Source organism: Bos mutus, chromosome 2 (genome assembly GCF_027580195.1).
Source record: "Bos mutus isolate GX-2022 chromosome 2, NWIPB_WYAK_1.1, whole genome shotgun sequence".
NCBI lineage: Eukaryota > Metazoa > Chordata > Mammalia > Artiodactyla > Bovidae > Bos > Bos mutus.
The window spans coordinates 83678369-83695936 of NC_091618.1; the positions used below are offsets into that span (position 1 = coordinate 83678369).

The 17568-nt window shown below is 39.5% G+C and overlaps 1 long non-coding RNA gene across 1 annotated transcript; it reads left to right on the top strand.

The window, feature by feature from the left end:
* Positions 1-10567: 10567 nt before the first annotated feature.
* LOC138990215 (uncharacterized) lies at positions 10568-13834 on the top strand. The gene is made up of 3 exons (XR_011466334.1): positions 10568-10682; positions 11650-11823; positions 13668-13834. It is a non-coding gene; the product is annotated as an uncharacterized lncRNA (long non-coding RNA).
* Positions 13835-17568: the final 3734 nt, after the last annotated feature.

Genomic DNA, 17568 nt, shown 5'->3' on the forward strand with positions numbered 1-17568 from the left:
GGAAATTTTTAAACCATTGCTTCATTTGGGATCTCTAAATAGTAATTTATTTGACAAAGTAAGTGATCTCTCACCAATGTATCTTTCCCAATCCCCTGGAATAGTGCCTATTATATAGGAAATATTTGTTGCTGCTTGTGCCATTCATTAAGAAGCTTTAAGGGATGTAAACTGATCTCCCTGGTGGCTCAGCAGTAATGAATCTGACTGCAATACAGGAGATGCACGATACTCAAGATCGATACCTGGGTTGGGAAGATCCCCTGGAGCAGGGCATGGCAACCCACTCCAATATTCTTGTCTGGAGAATCCCATGGACAGAGAAGCCTGACGGGTTATAGTCCGTAGGGTCACAAAGAGTCGACAGGACTGAGCAAGCACGCACAAGCTGATCTACTTTACACTTTTAAGAACTGAGATAAAAATGAGGGTTGTGGGAATTCCCTGACAGTCCAGTAGTTAGTACTCTGAGCTTTCACTGCTGAGGGCAAGGTTTCAGTCCCTCGTCAGGGAACTAAGATCCTCTAAGTCAAAATGCGTGGCTTAAAAGAAAAGAGGATGGGTGAGCCTCGTATGGAACGCTTAGACACACGCAACCTCCTTTCGTCAAATTATGTACCATATTACATTATATTAATGTAACACAAACTGTTTTATTCCCTTTCTTGTGCATCAGTTTACACATTCTGAAAAAAAAAATGAAGGAATGAATGTATAATTGTGTGTATATATTTGTCTTTCTCTTTAAATGGCTCTGATGAATCTTTTCATGATTTATTTCTAAGTAAATATATTAAAGCTTATTTTTAAGTAAATATATTAAAGCTTAATAAGAGGTTTTCTCAGAAAAGGGAAAGAAATAATAAAGAGAAAATGGAGTAAACTGGTTAAAGTATGGTTTGCTTCAGAAGGTAAGTGTGTAATGGTAATTTAAGATAAATGATCAAATCACCTTGTAATATCACACAGCAGGTAAATAGAGAAAACAGAGAAGATGGGGAGTTTTGTTTCTCCTTTATTTTTCCACTCAGTGTGGCTTGTGGGATCTAGTTCCCCCGACCAGAAATTGGAGTCAGGCCCTCAGCAGTGAAAGGGTAGAGTCCTAACCACTGGGCCACCAGGGAATTCCCTCTTCTTCCTTAAATGGACAGGCTCCATCAGCCAGTGGGAGCTTTTTCCTGCCAGCAGCTTCATTTTCATGTAGACCGGTAACTGGTTGCCCAAAGATATTGAGGCAAAGTATTAAGTCCTGTTTATAATACTTTCTCCCTTCCCTTCTCTGTTCTTTTTTCTGCTTCAAATCCTATTTCTTACTCAGGGCCCTCACTGCTTCATATCTTTATTTCAATGCGTTTTATTCAGAAAAAAAGTCTATCTTTTAAAGATAGACTTCTTCATAACCTTCAACATTCATCAGTTCAGTTCAGTCCCTCAGTTGTGTCCGACTCTTTTCGACCCCACTCCCTGTCCATCACCAATTCCCAGAGCCTACTCAAACTCATGTCCATCGTGTCAGTGATGCCATTCAACAATCTCATACTCTGTCATCCCTTTCTCCTCCCTCCTTCAATCTTTCCCAGCATCAGGGTCTTTTCCAATGAGTCAGTTCTTCGCATCAGATGGCCAAAGTATTGGAGCTTCGGCTTCAGCATCAATCCTTGCAATGAATATTCAGGACTGATTTCCTTTGGGATGGACTGGTTGGATCTCCTTGCTGTCCAAGGGACTCTCAAGAGTCTTCTCCAACACCACCGTTCAAAAGCATCAATTCTTCAGTGCTCAGCTTTCTTTATAGTGCAACTCTCACATCCATACATGACCACTGGAAAAACCATAGCTTTGACTAGACGGACTTTTGTTGGTAAAGTAATGTCTCTACTTTTTAATATGCTATCTAAGTTGGTCATAGCTTTTCTTCCAAGGAGCAAGTGTCTTTTAATTTCATGGCTGCAGTCAACATCTGCAGTGTCAACAGGCATAGGTATTAAATAATAAGATATGACCTTACGTTTTGATATTTCCACTGTGCTGCAGAAAATTTCCTGCTGGAAACAGAATGTTTATGTGAAATGTGTTATGAGGAAGGACAGTTCAATACTATTGCTGTCTGCTCATTGCCTAGCATAGAGCCTGAAACATGAGATGCACTGAGCAATGAATGCCTGTTGGATGAATGAATGCATGCAAGCATGAATGCCGTATAAAAAAGCCAGACTTAAAACAACAGATGCCATTTGTTCTGCATGGCAAATAAGAATTAAAAGGCATTAATGTAGGTGCAAAAGTCACTGTGGTCACAAACAGGGTTTTGATACTGTTTTTGAGTTCTGACTGTAATATTTTACTTCCAAAATGAAATACCTAAATCATTTACCAAGCAATAGAGATATAACAGTCCCACAGTCACTCACTTGCAAAGGAAATTTTCAATACAAATAAAGTCATACATATTTATACTAGGGTAATTCAAAATAACTTCCTCACATAAGCACTGCTACGTTCAAATAAAATCTTGCCAACACTTCTGAGTGCATTGCTTTAAAAAAATGCTCCCTGTAGCGTCCGAACTATTTAAAAATCTTGCCAGCTTCTTCAACATACATCAGTTATCTCTTTTCAAATCACTGACAAGAATTTAAAAACTGCTTCATCAGAACAACTGTTACCCTTTCTCATACTCTAGTGAGAACCTGATCTTCTAAAAAGGACCACATTTACAGCTTCTTTTGAAATTTTGAACCATTTGGCTATGTTTTTGCTACATTTTCTTTTCCTGATTTAATTACTGGGGACATTTGCATGAAAACAGGAGGATAGTGACATAAGATTTGTGTCTTATGAGTTCATTTGTTTCTGATGCTTATTCTCCACCTGAGATCAGTATCTGTTTTATTACAACTGAAAAGCCAGGGGCTAGATTGGAAAAGATGAAGACGTTGCTGGAAATGAACTGAAGTTCAGAAATAGGGACTTGGGAGCTAAGGGATTGGTGGGTTATACAATAATTGATTTTCTTCTATTTTTTTTTTTTTTAACCATCAGTTAACATGTCAGTGACACATGCTGTTCCATTGAAAAGATCAGAAAACTGGGGAACTGCACAGAACTGGTAGGTTGATACTTCCCTAAGAAAATGCCCTGGCAGTCATAGGGGTTGAGAGGCATCACAGAAAACAGTGAAGGAGCTGAGACTAGGTCATGTGTGAACTCTAGAGAGGGCCACTGAAAGTTGTGAAGGTAGTAAAGCAAAATGCCCCACTTCTTTCCTATAGCTTTGGATAAAATTGAGAATCTAAGAAGCTGGGTTATGTTAATCCTGCCTGTCTCCAGGGTTTGAGTACCCTAGTGTGAGAAGCACAGTGCATGCGTGCATGCATGCAAAGTCACTTCAGTCGTGTCTGATTCTGTGCAACCCCATGGACTGTAGCCTGCCAGGCTCCTCTGTCCATGGGATTCTCCAGGCAAGAATACTGGTGTGGGTTGCTGTGTCCTCCTCCAGGGGATCTTCCTGACCCAGGGATTGAACCCATGTCTCCTGGTCATTCCTTTATGTCTTCTTTCAACTGGAATAAGACCTCCATCAGGTCAGGGACACTATCATTTTTGACTTAATACTCCGTGATGGGTTGAATGTTGTGTCCCCCCCCAAATTAATCTGTTAAAGTCTTAACTCAAAGTGTGATGGTAATTGGAAGGGGGACCTTTGGGAGGAAACTAGGTTTAGATGAGGTCATGAGGGTGGAGTACCCATGATAAGATTAGTATTCTTAAAAGAAGAGGAACACAGAGGTCATGCTCTCTCCTTGGGTACACTGAGGAAGGGTTATATGAGCACTCAGCAAGAAGGTGGCTGTTCACAAGCCAGGAAGCCAGTTTCCACCAGGTACTGAATCTGCTGGCACCTTGATCTCAGACTTCTCAGCTTTCAAAATAAAAGCTATTGTCCAAGCCACCCAGTCTAGGGCATTTTGTTATAACAGCCTCAGCTAAGTATCCCCAACTGTTATTATCTGGCATATAGAGGACACTGAGAAATACTTTTTAAACTGAATATGAATGTCATGGTACAAGCTAATTTTTATTACTGGCCAAAGAACTCCAAGCACATGCATATTCTACTGATAATATGTTTAGCCACAAGAAGGTCTTCTGTGCTTCATATTGCTGCTGCTGCTGCTGCTGAGTTGCTTCAGTTGTGTCCGACTCTGTGCGACCCCATAGACGGCAGCCCACCAGGCTCCCCTGTCCCTGGGATTCTCCAGGCAAGAACACTGGAGTGGGTTGCCATTTCCTTCTTCAATGCATGAAAGTGAAAAGTGAAAGGGAAGTCGCTCAGTCGTGTCCGACTCTGCGACCTCATGGACTGCAGCCCACCAGGCTCCTCCGTCCATGGGATTTTCCAGGCAAGAGTGCTGGAGTGGGGTGCCATTGCCTTCTCCGTGCTTCATATTAAGGGAGACCAAAAAGTTGGAAATGACTCATTGCATTTTTTAATAACTTGCATTTAATTGAAATATGCACTAGCAAAAATATTAAAATAACAAGATATTTCCCATGTAAACATTTTCAAATTTCAAAGTTTTTACATATGCACTATTTCATTTGATTCTTTCAAGGTGGGCAAATATTTTTATGTCTCCAGTTTGGAAAAGCAGGAAATCAAGAGTTTGATGGTGTAAGGCAAAATAATCAAACTTATTTTGGAAGTCCTAAGTATGTTTCAGATATAGAAACATCTTTGGAAACTGACAAAGGGCAAATCTTGTTATTCTTATGTGACAGATGAGGAAATAGGGTGTTGAAAAGACTGGCTCAGAGTCACACAGTGAAAGTGAAATTTGCTCAGTCGTGTCCGACTCTTTGCAACCCCATGGACTGTATAGTCCCTGGAATTCTCCAGGCAAGAATACTGGAGTGGGTAGCCTTTTCCTTCTCCAGGGGATCTTCCCAGCCCAGGGATTGACCCAGGTCTTCTGCATTGCAGGCGGATTCTTTACCAGCTGAACCACAAGGGAAGCCCGAGAATACTGGAGTGGGTAGCCTATCCCTTCTCCAGCAGATCTTTCCGACCCAGGAATTGAACCGGGGTCTCCTGCATTGCAGGTGGATTCTTTACCAACTGAGATATGAGGGGAGTCACACAGGACAACTGTCAAAGTAGAAATTGAACTCAGTGTTCTCTGGCTCAGTTTGGTCCCAATACATACATGTATATATCAGACGGTAAAGAATCTGCCTGCAGTGCAGGAAAACTGGGTTTGATCTCTGAGTCGGGAAGATCCCCTGGAGAAGGCAATTGCTACCCGCTCCAGTATTCTTGCTTAGAAAATTCCACGGACAGAGGAGCCTGGCCGGCTCCATGGGGTCACAACAATTCAGACACGACTGAGTGACTAACACTAACATTTTTACACACATATATGTAGACATGTGCTTCCCATGTGGCGCTAGAGGTAAAGAATCTGCTTGCCAATGCAGGAGACAGAAGAGAAGCGAGTTCAGTTCCTGGGTCGGGAAGATCCCCTGCAGGAGGGCATGGTAGCCCACTCCAGTATTCTTGCCTGGAGAATCCCATGGACAGTGGAACCTGGTGGGCTACAGTCAGAAGGGTCGCAAAGAGTCAGACATGACTGAAGTGACTTAGCACACATGCATATGTAGGTGTATTAGAAAGGAAGCCTTGGTTTTTACAGAGTGTTCTGAAGAAATTTTTCCCCCTCTTTTCCATAACTGGTCTGTTATTTGTCTTTAGCTCATTAAGAGACCAAATCATAAACAGAGTCGTTCAAGAGAGTAGTTTGGAAGTGAAATTGGAAAATTAATTGGGTTTATTTGGGATAGGAGAGTAAGGGTAGCACAAATCATATAGAGACTGAACATTTAAAAAATAGTTTGCTCCTTTTGCCACAAGTCATAAAATTCTTAATATTAAGTAAACATAACGAAATTATCTGAATATATGTTCCCTACAATTTTCCAGAATTTTTTTCTGACAAATGTGAGTTCCAAGTATATTTCTTAGAGTTCTTTTGCTTCCAGTAAGAGGCTGTCTTTCACTTCTCTTCACTCAGGATTTCATAAAGCAAATTTAGCAGATACTCTTTTTGAACAGAGAATTCACAGAAGTTAAACTGGTAGATAAAAACATATTAGTTGATATATTTGTGCTTTATAATATAATGTAGGTATGAAATAATGTAATGTCTATCTAATGCATCAGTATTATCAGCCAACTAATACATTCAAACATGTGATGGAGCCCCTCATTTCCTAAGCTAATGGATGTCTTGAAAATTACATACATGTATCATATGTGTATTCATTGCAAGTTTCTTATTAATTCCTACTATGTGCTGGGCACCATGCTAGAAACAAGGATACAACAGTGAGCAAGAAAAACCTAATTCTTGCAGGCTGGCGGGGAGGACAGGATGTATGTGATGAATGCTATTGGGAGTATAGAAGGCAGGCCCATCTAGCCAAATGATAGCTACAGAATAAAGTGAAGGCGAGAGTAGATCTTCCTAATGCACAAAAGGTCAGGTCTTCAAAATCCATCAGCCACCACCGAAATTAGTTTAAATCACCTGTAATATGTTTTAACCCTTCCAGGCTGTGCTGAAGACATCTTGGGACCTCAGAGCAGGCAGAGAAGGAGAAGAGAGGAATCCTAGAGTCAGAGCTTGGGGGGTGGGGGAGTGGCCAATGTCCCAAGGACAATAGCTAAAGGAGTTTGGTGTCCAAAACTCTCAAAAGACTGACCTCAGAATCAGGGCTTCATTCTGGTGAAGTGGTATCCTTTTTGCCAAGTATGAGGCAGTGTGTCTTCCATTCTTGGGTTCTGCTTTGGTTCTAACTGGACCCACATCTGACCTATGCTGGGTCTCGTGGATAAGCTCTAGCCCCTGACAGGAGGACATTTGCAATGGCTAGACAGGTTATCAGGGGAGTGACCTCAAACTGGTGACCAGACCAGGACACTTGTTCTAGGAGAGAACCAAATACAAGAGCACATCAGAAGGAACCAGGGGCTGCTTCTTATGGGAGCTTAAGGGGCCTTAGGCGGCCTAGATTCTCTCTAGGGGTCAGGCTGCTCCTTATGGAAGCTTTATGGGGTTTTAGGGGGCCTAGATTCTCCCTAGGGGTCAGGCCCTATGCAATAGTCTCCCTCTGTCTTTCCTCATGGCACCCCACTCCAGTACTCTTGCCTGGAAAATCCCATGGACAGAGGAGCCTGGTGGGCTGCAATCCATGGGGTCGTGAAGAGTCGGACATGACTGAACGGTTTCACTTTCACTTTTCACTTTCATGCATTGGAGAAGGAAATGGCAACCCACTCCGGTGTTCTTGCCTGGAGAATCCCAGGGATGGGGGAGCCTGGTGGGCTGCCGTCTATGGGGTCGCACAGAGTTGGACACGACTGAAGCGACTTAGCAGCAGCAGCTCTTTCCTTAATGCTCTCTTTCTGCCACCACTGCCCCTCTCTCCATCAGCTATTTGTTTATATCCCAGTACTACCTGTTATGGGGGACTTCTCAGGTGGCTCAGTGGTAAAGAATCAGCCTGCTGATGCAGGAGATGCAGGAGACATGGATTTGATCCCTAAGTTGGGATGGCATCCTGGAGTAGGGAATGGCAACCAGCTCCAGTGTTCTTGCCTGGAGAATCCCATGGACAGTGGAGCCTGGTGAGCTACAGTCCATGGGGTTGCAAAGGGTCAGACATGGCTGAGCCTGCGCCCACGTACTACCTGTCATTTTCAAATATTGACTAAGACTTCTGTTTGCAGCAACAACAGTTAATAGCTTTTGAATGTGGATTTGGCTTTTCTTAGAAGGATATTATTTTTAGTAATTGTCAGTTGGCTAGAATATAGGTAAGGCTTTGGGTTTTTGCTTCAAAAACTGTGATGCTCAAAGTTTAAAGAGTACAAACAGATAGCATCAATATTTTTGATTGATGTGTTGACTTTAGTGGTTGTACATTTTTTTACCTAAAAGAGAAAAAGGATAACAAAACTATAAAGAAATCTTTAATTAGTGAAGATATGAATTTGTTTCCTTAAGCATCTTTACTCTTGAGATAACTAAGTGGCACACACATATACTGTTACCAGGTAATGGATTAGGTCTTGAGAAATGGACCCAAATATACATGAGCTCATCATTGTTTATATTTTTGCTCAATTTTATTTAAAAAAAATCACATGTATACCTGTGGCGGATTCATTTTAATATTTGGCAAAACTAATACAATTATGTAAAGTTTAAAAGTAAAATAAAATTTCAAAAAATCACATTAAAGTTGAGCTTTATTTTCTATTTGAATATAAGTTCATTCTTTTACTTCTAACTTAACTACCTACCAACTTGGGCAAGGGATTTTGGGTTTAAATTCTTTAACTTCAAGTTTAATTTCTTTGGGCCTTAGTTTGTCAATACGTCTATAAATATCAGATAATACCACCAAGATAATAGGATAATGATTTAGAGCAAACAAGACTGTGAGGATCCAAATGCTTGTTAATTGCAAAGCGCTAATCAGGTGTTTGGTATTTATATTCAGATGCAAGTTATGCTCATGCCGTATACATTAAAATGTGAATGCATTCAAAACTCCACCAGTTCCTGAGGCAAGAAATGTGAAATGGCAATGACTAAAAGGGTCAGAGAAACTCTTGGCTTCTAACCAATCCTGTACAAAATCTTTCCTAACCACATATTTTAAAAGATGAGGAAAGATAAAGGAATGAAGAGAAACTGCCCTTTTCCCCTAACCCTTAAAGCATTTTTTCTTCCCAAGAAACTCTGTTATAAAAGCTTGAACCTAACTCAGTACTAAAGGTGGCCATTCAGAGAACTGTTTAGAATGTTGTATTAATGAAAGTGAGGTGCCATGAACATGTGCTCATATCAGACAGAGGTGGACATGATCAGAACAAGCTTGTTCACAAAGCCCTTCCCTCTCCTTGGCCATGAGTCATAAAAATCTCATGTCTGGATGTTAAATGAAATGCTTCCTTGAATCAAAGTTGAAACCTGTGTGTGTGTGTGTGTGTGTGTGTATTTAATATGTAAAGAAAGAATGAAATCAAGACATGAAACTCTTTCATTGACTCAAGTTTAGGGCCAAATTTTAATAACGCAGCTGTCTGGATGTGAGACACTAATAAGGAATTCCTGGATAGAAAAGGGCTGGTTGGCCCAATGGCCTGTCTCCTTCAAGTTTATTGCGACACACCTCTTCGTGTTGTCAGCATATCTTCTAACCCCTTTTGCCTACATAAACATGTCCAGCTGTCTCTTAAACTCATTTTTTCTTTATGTTTCACTTGGTGGACTTATTTGGTAATTTGCAGTATTTTCCATATGCTGGAGGATCCTTAGATGAAGTAGTCCTGCATTATCATGACTTCTTAATGAATTACATGAAATATTCAATAAAAAAATATTTCAGCAGAGAGCACTGGAAATTTGGAAGAAATCAACTGAGAAAGCAAACTTTACAATGCATTTAAAAAGAAACAACTGTTCTTTTGCTAATCTTCATTTTAATCTTCTTTAAAGATGTGAAGATGAAAGTGGAGAGTGATTAAGGTGGGCAAATATAAACACTCTTTTGCCGTATTAGTCTCATTAACAGATTTCTTAGCAAGAATGAAATGCTAAGCTCAAATGATGTAATAAAGAAAAGGGTCTGATGTTTTATTTTGGTTGAGTTAAAGCCATCTTCCAGATAATATTTTTATTTCCTTAATTATATCAATATTTCAGGCATAAATTTCACTTGAACTATTCAAAACATTGAATCAGTACTCTGAATCAGTGTAGAAATGATTTTACATTAAAACTTTTTCCCAAACCTTTCCAAATGCCTAAGGACCAATGAATTTGGGGCAAGTTTTTTTTGGTTGACTGTGGGACCTTCTGATTGGAAAATATCCTTTGAAAACATCCTTTAAGATTTGATTGGCGGGAAAAGAAGTGGTAATAACTAGAGTGTGCTGAGGAGAATTAATGATTAATTAGTATATAGTATATAGTTTGGCTGAACATTTTACATTTAAATTTTTGGATGCCACTATTTTAAAATTATTTCAACATATGTGTGTTGATTTGATGTGTGTGTAGAGATTATACATCGATTTTAGTCTTTTGTTGGTAAACACATAAGGTAACCATCTTGGCCCCCTGATATTTTCTGGTTTTAGTCCTAAAATTCCCACTTTCCATGAAATCTCTCAGCACCAGGCAAACAGGTACTTCACAAATATATATATGAAGAAATAAAAATAATTTGCTTCCAAGGTTTGTGTAGCTTTTTGCTCTGCTTACTCTTCAGACTCTGGGAACTCAGTAAGCAAAGCGCTAAGCTGGCATTAAGGATTTTGCTCTCTTGTTAAAACAGGCTACACTCAGATGCTGACATCTTGGTGACTATGGTGAAAGACGGTCCATATGATTGTTTTTTAAAATTATTTCCAAGCTTGGAAAGCACAATGGCTTATTAAAATAAAAAAGCTGAAAAATATTTAAAAATCAAACCTATTTTCTTCCAAACTTTTCTCTTCCAAGTTCCTTGCAATCCAGACAATCCAGATGCAGATAACATCCTGCATCTAGTGTGTTGAGTGATCTCCAAAATCTCTGAAGCCTACGCCATGTCCTGTTGTCCAGATTAAGGTAGGAAAAAATGATCTGTGTTATTTTAATCTTGAGTGCCTCATAATTAGAAGAATTATGTAAGTATTGGTATTTTGTGTAAGTATGTCACTGATTTTAAATTTGTGGACAGTGACTTTTTGAACTTAAGGTGGTCTCAATAAAGAACATGCCTGAGTCTGTGTCTTAATGGTTTTTTAGCTTCAGCAAAGCCATTTACAGGATCCCCCTTCCTAATAAGCGCTCTGCCAAGCATTGTATAAAATAGCATTCTTCATGGTTAGATGATCCCATGGAAAGTGACCAAAAGATTTTAAATACAGAGGAATGTAACCAGCTACTCATTCAGAATTTCTCCCCTTTCACGTGTGTGCTGTGTCCCTGTAGTAGCAGCTGGTTGTATGCGCCTGCGTGTGTGTGTGCATGTGTAAACACACAGCATTTAGCTACAGAACATGTCACAGATTTCTTTCCTGGTCACCATGCTGCATGACTGATCCATTTCATATGATGTGTTTAGTATGGTTCATTGCCCACTGGTCTTATTATTTAACAATTTGCCTTAAATTGAATTTTCTATTTACAGGTGTAAATGGAAATTTTGGCTTCTAAGAATTTATTATTTACTGGCTAGCATGTTCTTGGTTGAATTAGCTCTGCCAATATTGGATTGTGTATACCTGGAATAAAGTTTGGGATGTTTAATTAGAATATCGTCATAACAGGAACTTATTATTTTTATGGCTAAGCTTGCACTACTGAGGCCAGATCAGTATCATTAGTCTAGGAGACATTTACCATAATCTTCTTCAGACTTTTTTTTTTTTTTAAGAAATGTGTATTTCTTGATGGATCGGCGGAAGTTAAATTAGCAGTAATGTGTATAAATTACTCAAAAGTTCAAAAAGCTTGAAACCTTTATCACCAGCTGTAACATTTTGTTGATAACTGGAAATTTCTTACTCTGATCTCTTTTGGCTTCCCACAGGCTCGGGGCATGAACACTTATTGACTGCAGGCTGTTTCCCAGGCTCTGACTATATGCTTTATCTATCTCCATTACACCCTCAAAGTATCTTGTGAGGAGGGCATGGTGTTTATTCCCATTTTACAGGAAATGGATGCTTAAGAGAGATCACAGACCTACCGCTACACACACCAGGTGAGTGAAGGATTCTCTCTGAAGCCTGCTTCTCAGGCCACTGCTATATTCTGGGTCGACTCTTCTTATTCTCCTTATTCAGTGTTATTCTCCTGCCACCTCCCCATGTCCCAGCTCCCTATCTGCATCTCAGTGCCTCACAACATGCCAGCATGCCAGCACTGTTCACAGCCCTGGGTTTTGGATGTATTGTTCCATTCTTACATTCTCTGCCGGGCATGCTCTTAATTTGCTTATGGTTTTTTTTTTTTTTTTTGTAATCAGTTCCAGCATTGGGATGGTCACTGACACTCTTCATATTGGATCTGGCAGAGTCTGTCCAAATTCCTAGGACAGTGCGTGTGTGTTTTACCATTTTAATTTTTAGCCTATCTCTTTCTAAAAGAGCCTTGAAAGTGAAGTCGCTCAGTCGTGTCCGACTCTCTGCGACCCCGTGGACTCCTCCGTCCATGGGGTTCTCCAGGCAACCGTACTTGAGATATAATTCACATATCATTTAACTGACCCATTTAAAGGCCACAATTCAATGGCTTTTAGTATATCCACAGAGATGTGCATCCATCACCACAGTCAACTATACAATATTTTCATCACCACAAAGAGAACCCTTGTACCCTTTACCTGTTATCCCTTTCCACTCCTGCTCCTCATCTCCTTCAGCCCTAATCAGTTTTCTGTCTCCTTGGATTTGCCTATTCTGGACATTTTATATAAATGAACTCACATCATATATGATCTTTGTCACTGGCTTTTTTCACATAACAAAGTTTTCATAGTTCACCCATGTTCTGGAATGTATGCATCAATACTTCCTTCCTTACTATAGCAGAATATTGTTCCATTGTATGGATGGACCACCTTTGACTTACTCATTCATCTATTGATGGACACTTGGATTGTTTCCACCTTTTGGTGACTGTGATTATTGCTGCTATGAATATTTATGTATGAGTTTTTGTTTGAAGAGCTATTTTCAGCTCTTTGGGGGAGATACCTAGGATGACATGCTACTGCTGCTGCTGCTAAGTCGCTTCAGTCATGTCGGACTCTGTGCGACCACATAAACGGCAGCCCACCAGGATCCCCAGTCCCTAGGATTCTCCAGGCAAGAACACTGGAGTGGGTTGCCATTTCCTTCTCCAATGCATAAAAGTGAAAAGTGAAAGTGAAGTTACTCAGTCGTATCCGACTCTTAGTGACCCCATGGACTTCAGCCTACCAGGCTCCTCCACCCAAGGGAGTTTCCAGGCAAGAGTACTGGAGTGGGTTGCCATTGCCTTCTCCGAGGAGTGACATGGGTGGGTCTCAATTCTATGTTTCACTTTATGAGGAACCATCAAACTGTTTTCCACAGCAGCTATATTATTTTATATTCCCATAAGCAATGCATAATGGTTCCAGTTTCTCCATATCCTTGCCAACCACTTTTTATTTTCTGTTGGTGGTGTTGTTTGGTAGTAGTCATTCTAGTGGATAAGTGACCTAATTTTTAATATCCTTTTAAGACTTTTAAAGAAAGCTTTATGCTTTTCTCTTTTGTGCTCCTAAGCACTGATTTACACCTTAAATTATGTGCCAGCACATCCTATAATCTCTTTCTCTGCCCTCTTACCTTCTTCTTGAAACCAGGTTGGGCAGTCTTATTTCTTGTGTATTCCAAGGGTTCAGTTATGCTTGTGAATGAATGAATAAAGGGATGAAGGGAGTTGTGGGGACAAGAAGTACTGGGAACTAACATTTATTTATGATCACTGTCATTGTGCCAGGCATGGGGTAGAGCTAACCTATATTATCTCATTTAATTTTATAAGACTAATAAGAATTTTATGTTCTTCATTTTACAGAAGGAAAAATGAAACCAGAGGAACTACCTTGTCATTCAGCCATCAAACATAGAGCCTGGCTTCAAACTCAACTCTCACTCCAAAACGTGTGTTGATTTCAAAACAACATGTCACAATAGTGAAAAAGTAAGAGCCATCATCACTCTTATTACTGCCACTGTGACTGCCTCCACTCATTGATGCTTCCTGTGCCATACACCGTGATGGCTATTTTTGAGGTACTATCTAATTTAGTCATTGTTAAGAATCTAGTGAGTCAAACATTATTATTGTTTCAGACAAATAATCACTGAAAAGTTAAGTAATTTGTCCAAGAACCAACAGCTAACAAGTGATGACCTCAAAGCAGGGTCTAAGTGCAAAGTGTTTGTACTTCTATCAAGATAGGGAAAATGCATTGGAGATGTGAAAGTTTACCTGGTTATCTGACAGAATGAGAAGTCTATGAGGAAACTGGGCAACCAGAATTCCCAATGATTTTTTCCAAGTAGTTTTGGTTTGCTTAATTGCCTCCGATCATGATTTTGGTGGTACGATATTTGGCTAAATCTATGTAAACTGAGAAAAGCACTCTGTGACCCTAAAAAGAATCTTCTGTTCACTGACTTATTGTGTTTTAAATCATCTCACCTATAATATACGTAAAGTATACTACATCTGATTGACAATTTTTGGACAGTAATGAATTGGCTACTCCTGATTCTAACAACTTGGTTATCCATACATTCATCCAATATTTATGCCACATAGTTGCTTTTTCTTTTACTGCATAAATTCTACCTTAAAGCTATATGAAATATTGGTAAGAATTCATGGTAAAGATAAACAAGGAACTTTATGAAAAGTATAGAAGATTTTAAACAAATATACTCTGATTTTATACTGATTCATATACTGTGATTTTAGAATATCTTTCCAGGGTTTATAGTAAGCTATTAAATACTGGAAATCCTCTTCATGATTATGTTTTAGGGGCAGGTATAAGAAGATACATCACATGACTTTAAACTTCAAATAATTTTAATCAATGTATTTTCTCATTCTCAATATCCTGTTTTGATGTTTCACCCATTTTTTTGTGTGTCATGCTCCTCATTGCTCTTCCTGTCTTTTTCAAGATCTTTTTTTTAGTTCAATAGCGGACTGTGTTACCATTTGGCATATGTCTCCCTTGTCAGTGACATCTTGAAAATTAAAAAAAATAATACCTCCCTTGCCTGCATCCACTCAGGTTGGCTGCCTGTAACTGCCCCATGCTTCAAAATAAGTCACCTTATTAAATTCTGCAAATTGTTCTGAACATTGTCTCTATAAATGTTTTGGAAGGGCTTTACTGTCAGGTCAGCTTTCTAAGGGCTAAAAATATGTCAAACCTGGCAGCCTTACCTTTATTTAAGAGCCAAAATACAAATAAGTAGATTACAAAGCAATCAATCAATACAGCATTGCAGGATGTTACGGTTGGCATTGACCTCGAAGTTCGGCACCCTCATTTTACAGATGAGTAAGCTCATCCGTAAACTCTGTAGGAGATGGGGTTTTGCCTTGATTCTGTTACAGCTGGCCGGGTCACCTTGGACATGCTGCTGTGCCTCAGTTTACCCATATGAATGAGAGATGCTTTCCCTTTTTTTAGATAATTCCCAGGCATTTAACCACTTCAAGTCTCTAGGTGCCATGAGAAAGGTGATACATTCGATACATTTCAAGTCAGAAGCTTCTGACTTCACATAAAACATTCCCCTTATATTTTATGGGATCTTCTTATATATTCTGTAAAAGTTGGGCACACTCTCAATTCATAGTTATTGGCAAAAGCATAACTTTTATTCACTGTTGAAAGAGTAAACAAATGAAGATCTTTTTCCCATTCAGAGTGTTTCTTCACTTTTTTCCCTGCCTGGTTTGTTGTTGTACGGTTGCTTGGGGATATTAGGTTACTGACCTTTGTTTTTCTTTCTACGAGAAGCTTTCACTAAACTATTTGGGGGGTGGGTGGTGATGGTCATGTTAGAAACAATGACTCTCACATGCAAGTAATTAAATAGATGTAAGGCAAGAAAAAGTGGCATCAAATTGAACTGATTAATTTTCCTCTCTGAAAACTTGTGGAGCCTAATCTGAAGGTTTTCTGCCAGAGAGCACAGGTTTTCTGAGAATATTTTCTCCCTTTGGTTACATGGTGACATGAGTGACTTTAGTAGTCTTGCAAGGCCCGGGCAGACAAATTTGGGAAGCTTGGCAAACAATCTAATCCGATATTATGCACGCTTTTCTACTCAACTGTAAAAATCTATTTCCTTCACATATCACCTGCTATTCTTACAGCAAGTCTTTGGAATAGAGATCCTAAATGTGTCAAAAATATATAATGTGTTTGTGATCGAAATAAATAGAGACTGGGGTGATTTAACAAACTTGCCTTCACATGTGCTGGCCAGCACATGCCGAATTCTCAAGTAGGTTATGTTAGCTTTCCCACTTTCAATGCCTTTATGGATGTGGTGTTTATATATCCTAGATTTTCCAGGGCAACCCTGGGTTGTAAATATTCTGTCCTGTTGTTCCCCTAAGTACAATCATAGTTGTCAAGCTATGTGTCATGAGTTTGGGTTTGGAAAATATGGACGCCGTATGTCCATCAGGGCCTGTTTTTTCTGGCCCAATGCCTTACTCTATTGCTGTACCACACTCTACCCCTAGCCCGCTTCCCATTCTCATCAAAGGCTTGTTTCTGTTTCAGTCCACTTGCTCTCTCTGCCTAGTGTCTAGGGGGCACTGTGAAGAGTAAACTAATCTATGCTAATGGCAAGCCAGAGAAAATCAGGGTCAGGAGCATGCCCCCCTCTAGAGTATTCTTTCTCCTTCCAGGTAACATAAGTGGCACTCTGGAAATAGTGCCTTAGCTTTGCTTATCTGTAAGACAAAGTCCTTCTATGGTTGGTTTGGGAGTGCAACTTCCTTGGAAAAGGCAGGAGCCTCCTATTTCACTGCAAGGATGGCCTCCTACCCTGTCTATATCTGAAGTCAGCTTTGCATACGTGTCCCAGATATGATTAGATCCCTGTAACAGAAGGAGAGGGATAAAAGGCCAGTGTGCCAACTTCACTTCTCTGCCCACAATTGTTTCTTCTGGTATGTGTACATGACTCAAATCCTCTCTTTTACAAACTTGGAAAGCAAAATTGTTTTATGATAATATTTGCTGAGACAGCAAGGCAAATCTATGCCTCTCCATCGTTAAACCCTGGTCCTCACCCAACCCTGACTTTAGAAAAAGTTGTGTGTGTGTGTGTGTTTCTCTTTAATGAGGAGGCAAAGTTTAATGTTTATAGAAAGATGTTTAGGATTATTTGAAATATTTTGTAGATTTCATGTTCATTGCCTGGCATTTTCCTTTCATCCTAACCTTGTTATTTCTGTTTATTTTATGTGATTTTATTATGTAAACATAAAGATTTCCACTAACTGTCCAAACAACTTGCTTTTAAAATCTCTGCTTAACCACTTTTATTTGTATCACATTTTTTTCGGCTTGTCTTGGTTTGCTACTTAACTGTGATAAATTTCATCAAATCTCCTCTAACTCTTTAACAAATAAGTCCTCATTCCTCTCTGTTAAGCAGTTTACCTTTCAGAAATTCAGTCAGCATTTTGGGGGCAGTTTGTGTTATCTTAAAAAGCAGCATTAGTACCTTGACTATTCAGTGCTGGGAGCATTTGCTGAACCAGATGCTTTCAGTATCATCTGTTATTTTTAACCATATACATGGTTAAGCCTTAAGATCAGTCTTCAGTTTGTGGACTATTTAGGAAACTAGAAGAGCAAGCGAGTACATTATGTCTTTAGAAATAGGATACGCGTCATTATTATCCTAATCAATAACTGAGTAATTAAGCT